General features: G+C 43.0%; 1 pseudogene; it reads left to right on the top strand.

Annotated features, from left to right (window-relative positions):
• Window positions 1–5,169: 5,169 nt before the first annotated feature.
• LOC106592610 (cytochrome P450 2K1-like) lies at window positions 5,170–7,495 on the top strand (annotated as a pseudogene).
• The last annotated feature ends 2,496 nt before the right edge of the window (window positions 7,496–9,991 follow it).

The raw sequence follows: 9,991 nt of genomic DNA, 5'->3' as shown, positions 1-9,991 counted from the left end.
ATAAAATGTTCATAAGAAAGAAATGAAATTCTAATGGAAATGTTTCACAATGATGTCATTGGGCAGAGCAGGCAACAGATGGCACACAGACAGCAGAGTTGGGGACAGATATGCAGGGACAGACTGGCAGAGACAGGGAGTCTCCGGTAAGTTTGTTGAGTCTTTGTTTGGCAACATTATGAAAGGTTCTCCATTTTTTTTACTTGTAAAATAGGAACATAATTGGAAAATGCCATGGATACCCCCACTCTCAACTTAAACTGGTGACTGAACTAAGATTTGTTAAAGGCAATGGTATTGCTGTTGTGATTAGTTGTGTAGTTTTGGGTACCGGTAGTTAGGAGTACGGCAAACACCTTAATTCTTTGGTTCCTCAATATACATTTACCATATTACAATGTAGGCTATGTGTTACAGCACTACTTTTGGTGTCCCCCTCAGAATTGCTCTTGAGAGAATTTCATGTAATTGTCCCCTCCAAAGTTGATATCAGATTTTCGCCCCTGTAGGCGGATTACAGTATGAGATAATGACAGATAATGATATCTACGTGATATCCGTGTTCTACATTCTGTTGAGGCTGTTCCGTTATGTTGAAAAATATGGTCAGCCTATACAGTGCCTTCGGAAAGTATTCAGACCCCTTAACTTTTTCCACATTTTGTTATGTTACGGCCTTATTCTAAAATGGATTAAAAAAAATATTCCTCAGCAATCTACACACAATACCTCAGATGACAAAGCAAAAACAGCAAATGTATTAAAAATAACAGAAATTCCTTATTTACATAAATATTTAGACCATTTGCTATGAGACTCTAAATTGAGCTCAGGTGCATCCTGTTTCCATTGATCATCCTTGAGAGGTTTCTACAACTTGATTGGAGTCCACCTGTGGTAGATTCAATTAATTGGACATGATTTGGAAAGGCATATACCTGTCCAACAGTTGACAGTGCATGTCAGAGCAAAAACCAAGCCATGAGGTCGAAGGAATTGTCCGTAGAGCTCCCAGACAGGATTGTGTCGAGGCACAGATCTGGGGAATGGTACCAAAACATTTCTGCAGCATTGAAGGTCCCCAAGAACTGTGTCCTCCATCATTCTTAAATGGAAGAAGTTTGGAACCACCAAGACTCTTCCTAGAGCTGGCCTCCTGGCCAAACTGAGCAATCACGGGAAGAAAAGCCTTGGTTAGGGAGGTAACCAAGAAACCGATGGTCACTCTGACAGAGCTCTAGAGTTCCTCTGTGGAGATGGGAGAACCTTCCAGAAGGACAACCATCTCTGCGTCTCTCCACCAATCAGGCCTTTATGGTAGAGTGGCCAGACAGAAGCCACTCCTCAGTAAAAGGCACAAATGTTTACATACCCTACATTACTCATCTCATATGTATATACTGTACTCTATACCATCTACTGCATCTTGCCTATGCCGTTCGGCCATCACTCATTCATATATTTTTATGTACATATTCTTATTCATTCCTTTACACTTGTGTGTATAAGGTAGTTGTGAAATTGTTAGGTTAGATTACTTGTTAGATATTACTACATGGTCGGAACTAGAAGCACAAGCATTTCGCTACACTCGCATTAACATCTGCTAACCATGTATGCCAAGCGTCACTTCTAGAGGAAACCTGGCAGCATCCCTACCTTGAAGCATGGTGGTGGCGGCATCATCCTGTGGGGATGTTTTTCAGCGGCAGGGACTGGGAGACTAGTCAGGATCGAGGCAAAGATGAACGGAGCAAAGATCAGAGAGATCCTTGATGAAAACCTGCTCCAGAGCACTCAGGACCTCAGACTGGGGCAAAGGTTCACCTTCCAACAGGACAATGACCCTAAGCACACACCCAAGACAACGCTGGAGTGGCTTCGGGACAAGTCTCTGAATGTCCTTGAGTGGCCTAGCCAGAGCCCGGACTTGAACCCGATCGAACATCTCCGGAGAGTAATGAAAATAGCTGTGCAGCAACGCTCCCCATCCAACCTGACAAGGCTTGAGAGCATCTGTAGAGAAGAATGGTAGAAACTCCCCAAATACAGGTGTGCCAAACTTGTAGCGTCATACCGAAGAAGACTTAAGGCTGTAATCGCTGCCAAAGGTTCTTCAACAAAGTACTGAGTAAAGGGTCTGAATACTTATGTAAAATGTGATATTACGAATAAAAAAATAGAAATAAATTAGCAAACTTTTCTTAACCTGTTTTTGCTTTATCATCATGGGATATTGTGTGTAGATTGATGAGGATAATTTCCGAATGCGCTGTATGTGGCTCTGAGTCTGCCATAGAGTTGGATAGAGGGCGAACTTGGACCAAAGCCTATATTAGTATGGGCAGCACCACTGAAGACTTTGACCATTTTGAAGTTGTCAACTTAATTTGCCTGATGACGAGCGAGTGGAGGAGTCTCATTTAACTAAGCGCATTTCTGTTCCCTTTCCCTCTCCTTGCCACCTCTCCTTGATTATCTTTGACCTTTTTCAAAAGGAGGCAAGAGAGGATGGAGGAGAGAGAGGACGGAGGAGTTGAGCAAACCATTTGAGAAAAGGCCTATGGGTTGAAGAAGGATCCTAGAGATGTAGTAGAGAGCTCATCTATACTTCCGTGACAGCATGGGCAGTGCTATTGAGGGCTATCTCAATTTTAAAGTAGTTGATTTCTACTTCTTAAAGACCCACTCAGTTGACTACTTTCAAATGGCGAAAGCCCTCCATGACACTGCCCATGCTAAAACAGGCTTTGGACCAAGTGCCTCTCTCCAACTCAATTGCCCCTTTGAATAATGCAGTTACACCTGAATAGATCCCACCCTCAGTCATGTCCCTCCCCCACATTGTGTACCTGAGGGTGGGGCATAGAGATCAATAAGGAAGTCCTCAGTGGCCCAGTGTAGAGCTTCTGTGAACACAGATTGACAAGATGGGCTTTGTAGAAGATCTTCTCCTCCCCACTCCCAGCATGGTGACACTGCTGGGGGCTGTGCTTTTTCTGCCTCCTCTCCTCAGAATCCAGCTCTGAGGAACAGAGGAAGGAGCCTCCAGGACCCAGGCCGCTGCCCCTCCTTGGTAACATGCTCCAGCTGAATCTCAAGAGGCCCTACCGCACCCTTTGTGAGGTGAGGAGAATTCCTGAGTTGCTTTAAAAACATTTTTTTTTTAGCTTGTTGTATTTCCTAAAATAGTTTTTAACTTGACCTGTGTGCCTATAAGCTCTATTTAGAGTTTCAACCAAAAGTTATAGTACAAATGTTTTGAGAATTTGAATAATTGCTCACCCTGAAATCTTAGTTTGGAACATAGGAGAAGTACAAACTCACCTAAACAAACACATAGTAGCCAACTACTGTCGTTCAAAGATCTATTTGTAGGACTTTGTGACTGAAACTGAAATGTAATACATTTTCAACTTCCAAGAACAGAGTTTACTGGAGTCAATTCAAGTAGATTGCAAAAAAAAACATTTTGAATAATTGTCAACAGGTAACACGTTTGACACAACTAAACAGGGAATTGTGCTGCCTTCAATATCATCTCAAATCAAATTTTATTTGTCACATACACATGGTTAGCAGATGTTAATGCGAGTGTAGTGAAATGCTTGTGCTTCTAGTTCCGACCATGCAGTAATATCTAACGAGTAATCTAACCTAACAATTTTACAACTACCTTATACACACAAGTGTAAAGGAATGAATAAGAATATGTACATAAAAATATATGAATGAGTGATGGCCGAACGGCATAGGCAAGATGCAGTAGATGGTATAGAGTACAGTATATACATATGAGATGAGTAATGTAGGGTATGTAAACATTATATAAGGGGCATTGTTTAAAGTGGCTAGTGATACATTTATTACATACATTTTTCCATTATTAAAGTGGCTAGAGTTGAGTCAGTATGTTGGCAGCAACCCCTCAATGTTAGTGATGGCTGTTTAACAGTCAGATGGCCTTGAGATGGAGGCTGTGCTTTGATGCACCTGTACTGACCTTGCCTTCTGGATGACAGCGGGGTGAACAAGCAGTGGCTCGGGTGGTTGTTGTCCTTGATGATCTTTTTGGCCTTCCTGTAACATTGGGTGGTGTAGGTGTCCTGGAGGGCAGGTAGTTTGCCCCCAGTGATGCGTTGTGCAGACCTCACTACCCTCTGGAGAGCCTTGCGGTTGTGGGCAGAGCAGTTGCCGTACCAGGCGATGATACAGCCCGACAGGATAACCTCAATTGTGCATCTAAAAGTTTGTGAGTGTTTTTGGTGACAAGCCAAATTTCTTCAGCCTCCTGAAGTTGAATAGGCGCTGCTGCACCTTCTTCACCACGCTGTCTGTGTAGGTGGACCATTCAGTCTGTCCTTGATGTGTATGCCGAGGAACTAAAACTTCCCACCTTCTCCATTACTGTCCCGTCGATGTGGATAGGGGGCTGCTCCCTCTGCTGTTTCCTGAAGTCCACAATCATCTCCTTTGTTTTGTTGACATTGAGTGTGAGGTTATTTTCCTGACACCACACTGCGAGGGCCCTCACCACCTTCCTGTAGGCCTTCTTGTCGTTGTTGGTAATCAAGCCTACCACTGTAGTGTCGTCTGCAAACTTGGTGATTGAGTTGGAGGCGTGCAAGTGTAACCGATGTGAAATGGCTAGTTAGTTAGCGGTGGTGCGCGCTAATAGCATTTCAATCGGGTGACGTCACTCGCTCTGAGACCTGAAGTAGTTGTTCCCCTTGCTCTGCAAGGGCCTTGGCTTTTGTGGCGCGATGGGTAACGATGATTCGTGGGTGTTAGTTGTTGATGTGTGCAGAGAGTCCCTGGTTCAAGCCCGGGTTGGGGCGAGGAGAGGGATGGAAGCTAAACTGTTACATTGGTGCCGTGACCCGGATCACTGGTTGCTGCAGAAAAGGAGGAGGTCAAAAGGGGGGTGAGTGTAACCGATGTGAAATGGCTAGTTAGTTAGCGGTGGTGCGCGCTAATAGCGTTTCAATCGGGTGATGTCACTCGCTCTGAGACCTGAAGTAGTTGTTCCCCTTGCTCCGCAAGGGCCGCGGCTTTTGTGGCGCGATGGGTAACGATGCTTCGTGGGTGTCAGTTGTTGATGTGTGCAGAGGGTCCCTGGTTCAAGCCCAGTTTGGGGCAAGGAGAGGGACGGAAGCTAAACTGTTACACATGGCCACGCAGTCATGGGTGAACAGGGAGTACAGGAGAGGGCTGAGAACGCACCCTTGTGGGGCCCCCATCTCCATTGTGTACGGCAGCAGGTTTGAATACAATGACCCTCAGTTCCAAGGCATGGTGGACAGACAATGAGACCATAGACCTTACAGGCTCTGCACCTATTCAGGTACAGTCTACTTATTTAGTGCACTTTTTTTCTCAATCTTTTTTTCTCAGGAAACTAAGAGGCAGTTTACCAGACCCAGATCTGGAAAACTAGTCCTTTGGATGTCTTGGTGCAAAATTATATGAGCTAATGCTTTCCTTTACTGTATCAGGAGATCGGTGTACTTCATGTTTCCCTGGCTGGGTCTGTGGCTGAAAAACTAGAAATTATGATGGAAAATGTTGACATCAACAAGGAGATAAAAGAGTTGATCAAGGGTTTTACTGAGACTCTCAACCCTCAGATGTGTAGAGGCTTCGTGGACTCGTTCCTTGTCCGAAAGCAGACCCTGGAGGTATGGAGAGTTAACTCAGTAACTTTCATCAGTGGCATCACATATCAGTGGCATCACACATCACATAGGGGTCCTAGTTTAACTTTTATTTTCAGTTTTTATATTATTGTTTCAAAGCCAAATATTTCAGTTTCAGTTTTTATAATTATTTCAGTTTACTAGCTAGTTTTAGTTTACTAAAATAACCTTGGAGTTGTCATCAACATGTGTGTTCTTTGAATCAGCCATGTGACTTCTATATGTTAACTGTGGGTCTGTGTCTGTCAGGATGCAGGCCCCATAGACTCCTTCTACCATGACGATAACCTCATGTATTCTGTGATGAATCTGTTTGCTGCTGGTACCGGCACCACAGGGACAACCCTTTGATGGGCGCTGCTACTCATGACCCACATACAGGGTAAGGACCAACAGATACAGACTGAAGATCATGCATAGCTACGACAAAGAACGTTTGTCACATACAACAAAACATGTTTCTGTGTAGCTTAACCTTTGTAGTTCTGGTTTAAATTTCCGACCTTCCTAGTTCTTGTTTGAAGGTCCCTTGAGGTTGAGGTTTAACTTTATAGTAACTTTGATCCTCCATCCTTTCTGTCTCAGACCGGGTCCAGGAGGAGATCAGCAGGGTCATAGGAATAATCTGCCCTACACTAATGCAGTGATCCAAGAGACTGACCAACATTGTACCCATGTCCATCCCTCATGTCACCTTCCAGGGATACTTAATCAAAAAGGTCAGATACCCGGTTTTCAACATACATTTGCATGTAAATCCCATGACTACAATGTATTCGTCATTATAGAGACAAATCTCTTATACTGAAACTGTACTGTCATACTAGAAAGCACCAGATATGATTGAATCTGTAATGTTTCAAAAATGTATACATTTAGAGATCATTGAATTGCTCTGTAAGTAACCCCATCTCTAATAGAAAATGTTTTAATGTCAATCATCTCTTATACTCTGGATTTGTCTCTAATTCTATTGGTTGTAGGGGACGTCTGTGTTTCCTCTACCGACCTCGGTCCTGCAGGACGAGAGCGAATGGGAGAGCCCCCACACCTTTAACCCAGCCCACTTTCTGGATGAGCAGGGCCGATTCATCAAGAGGGACGCCTTCATGGCCTTTTCTGCAGGTATTAATAACTCCTTCAATGTACCTTTGTAGCACGGGGCAGGAAGTGGTTCTAGAATAATCTATTGGACAGACTTCATGTTATCTCCCATGTCTTTCTCTCACAGGTTGTAGGGTGTGACTGGGAGAGAGTCTGACCAGGATGGAGCTCTTCCTCTTCTTCACCTCTCTCCTGCAGCACTTTAATTTCTCTCCTCTTCCTGGAGTAACAGAGGATGATCTGGACCTCACACCATCCGTGGGGTTCACCCTCCATCCTTCACCTCACCAGCTCTGTGCTGTGAGCCGGGTCTGAGATGAGAGTTTGAGGAGTGAATCTTGGCCCGATGCACATTAAGGACAAGACACACCATAATAAACATTGATCATGTGTAGTAGTTCACCTGTTGGGTGTTGATGAATGTTGGCGATATAACATGTCAAATCATTAGGAAATTAACAGAAAATTACAGCTCATAATCAGGTCAGAGGCAATATAGTGCTTTTAGCTGTTCGTCAGCACAGCATTTCTATTGTGGTTGCTAGTATTACTTCCTGTGATGACCTTAACTTCTTGGTGATGGGGTAGTATTCGGAAATTCAGATGAATAACGTGCCCAAATTAAACTGCCTGCTACTCGGGCCCAGAAGGTAGAATATGCATATTATTAGTAGATTTGGATAGAAAACACTGAAGTTTCTAAAAACTGTTTGAATGATGTCTGTGAGTATAACAGAACTCATATGGCAGGCAAAAACATGAGAAAAAATCCAACCAGGAAGTGGTTTGTAGTTTTTCAATTGATTGCCTAGCCAAACTACAGTGTCTGTGGGGTCATTTTGCACTTCTTAAGGCTTCCACTAGATGTCAACAGTCTTTAGAACCTTGTTTCATGCTTCTACTGTTACTGGGGAGAGAATAAGAGCTGTCTCAAGCCTGAGACCAACGAGTTGTTTACTGCGCGGGCAAGCAGGCGCACCGTTCCTTCTTTTTCCTCTGTAATGAATACACTATTGTCCGGTTGGAATATTATCTAAGATTTATGTTGAAAAGACCCTAAGGATTGATTGTAAACATCGTTTGACATGTTTCTACGAACGGTAATGGAACATTTTGACTTTTCGTCTCTGGTTTTGCGCTCGCGCATTTTGCCTTTGGATAGTGATCTGAACGCGCGAACAAAAGGAGGTATTTGGACATAAATATGGAGTTTATCGAACAAAATTAACATTTCTTGTGGGAGTCCTGGGAGTGCATTCCGACGAAGATCAGCAAAGGTATGTGAAGATTTATAATACTATTTCTGAGTTTTGTTGACTCCAGAACTTGGCGGGTAACTGTATAGGTTGCTTTGATGGCTGAGCTCTGTACTCAGAATATTGAACAATGTGCTTTTGCCGTAAAGCTATTTTGAAATCTGACACAGCGGTTGCATTAAGGAGAAGTGTATCTATAATTCTTTCAATAACTGTTGTAAATTGTATCAACATTTATGATGAGTATTTTTGTAAATTGATGTGCTCATTCACCGAAGGTTTTGGAAGAAATACATTTTCTGAACATCATGCGCCAATGTAAAATGGGGTTTATGGATATAAATATGAACTTTATCAGACAAAACATACATGTATTGTGTAACATTGAGTCCTCGGAGTGTCATCTGATGAAGATCATCAAAGGTTAGTGATTAATTTTAGCTGTATTTCTGGTTTTTGTGACGCCTCTCCTTGCTTGGAAAATGGCTGTGTGGTTTTTCTTGTTTAGGTGCTGTCCTAACATAATCTAATGTTATGCTTTCGCCGTAAAGCCTTTTTGAAATCGGACAATGTGGTTGGATTAACGAGAAGTGTATCTTTAAAATGGGATATAATAGTTGTATGTTTGAGAAATTTGAATTATGAGATTTTTGTCGTTTTGAATTTGCCGCCCTGCTATTTCACTGGCTATTGAATAGTGTGTCCCGCGGGTGGGGAGGACAGGGAGCAGTCATGGACCCATTCAGTGTTGAAGCTTCCACCACTAATAAGTGGGGAGGATGGGGAGCAGTCATGGACCCATTCAGTGTTGAAGCTTCCACCACTAATAAGTGGGGAGGACGGGGAGCAGTCATGGACCCATTCAGTGTTGAAGCTTCCATCACTAATAAGTGGGGAGGACGGGGCGCAGTCATGGACCCATTCAGTGTTGAAGCTTCCATCACTAATAAGTGGGGAGGACGGGGAGCAGTCATGGACCCATTCAGTGTTGAAGCTTCCATCACTAATAAGTGGGGAGGACGGGGAGCAGTCACCCATTCAGTGTCGTAAGATGGTGCATATGCATATTTGTCACCAATGATCTTGTGCCAATTCTGATATAGATTTGATTCTTCCAAACTTCTCAGCATACTTCCTGGTGTCCTTTCTGAAAGGGGCACCATGGCAACACAGTATAAGCAAATAATCGGGTTTCACTCTGTTTTTTTTTTACGAATGAAGAGTGAAAGTTCTTACTATTGTCATGAAGTTGCCCTGTTGGTGAGGTTTAGGACACCCCCCCCCCCCCTCCATGAATACCTTTCCCCATTTTTCTCTCTCTACTCTACAGAATGGACTCTTGGAAAGCCCTTTATTAACATAGAGAGAGTAATGTCATCAAAAGGTCATCAAAAGGTTAGGGAAAAGAACAATCTTTCTGTAATTCAACCAGTTGAAAGTGTCCGTTGGTACTTAAAGAATATGATGTCAGATCAGTTGTTGTCTGGGACATTATATCTGATGGTAGGACGACATAAATTGTATCTTGGAAAGTCTACACGTTCTAGTTATCAGATTCACATGGAATTGTTGTGCACTTTAAATGTTTAAATATGAAACTATTTGTGAAAAGATTAAACGTAATTTTAGCTTTTAAATGAGAGAATTGTATTCATAAGTAAACTATGCTCACTCATTGGCCAAGCCCAAGTGAATAGACATTGGTTGAGAACTATGAAACACGCCCTTCTCTCCCACACTACAAAAGCCCGTTGATGAAAGTCAACCTTGTGTTCCCAATGACGTGAGGACTAATGTCCATATGTTTAAAACGGCTAATATCAACTACAACCTAACGAAATTAACTTCAGTTCCCGACAACGTGAGGACTGGTGTCCATATGTTCAAAAGGGCTAATTTCAATGTGAAGGACGATCACCATGCTGGAAGGATACA

The sequence above is a fragment of the Salmo salar genome, chromosome 06 (assembly GCF_965601325.2).
Source record: "Salmo salar chromosome 06, fSalSal1, whole genome shotgun sequence".
Taxonomy (NCBI): domain Eukaryota; kingdom Metazoa; phylum Chordata; class Actinopteri; order Salmoniformes; family Salmonidae; genus Salmo; species Salmo salar.
This window is presented reverse-complemented; position numbering and strand designations above follow the sequence as displayed.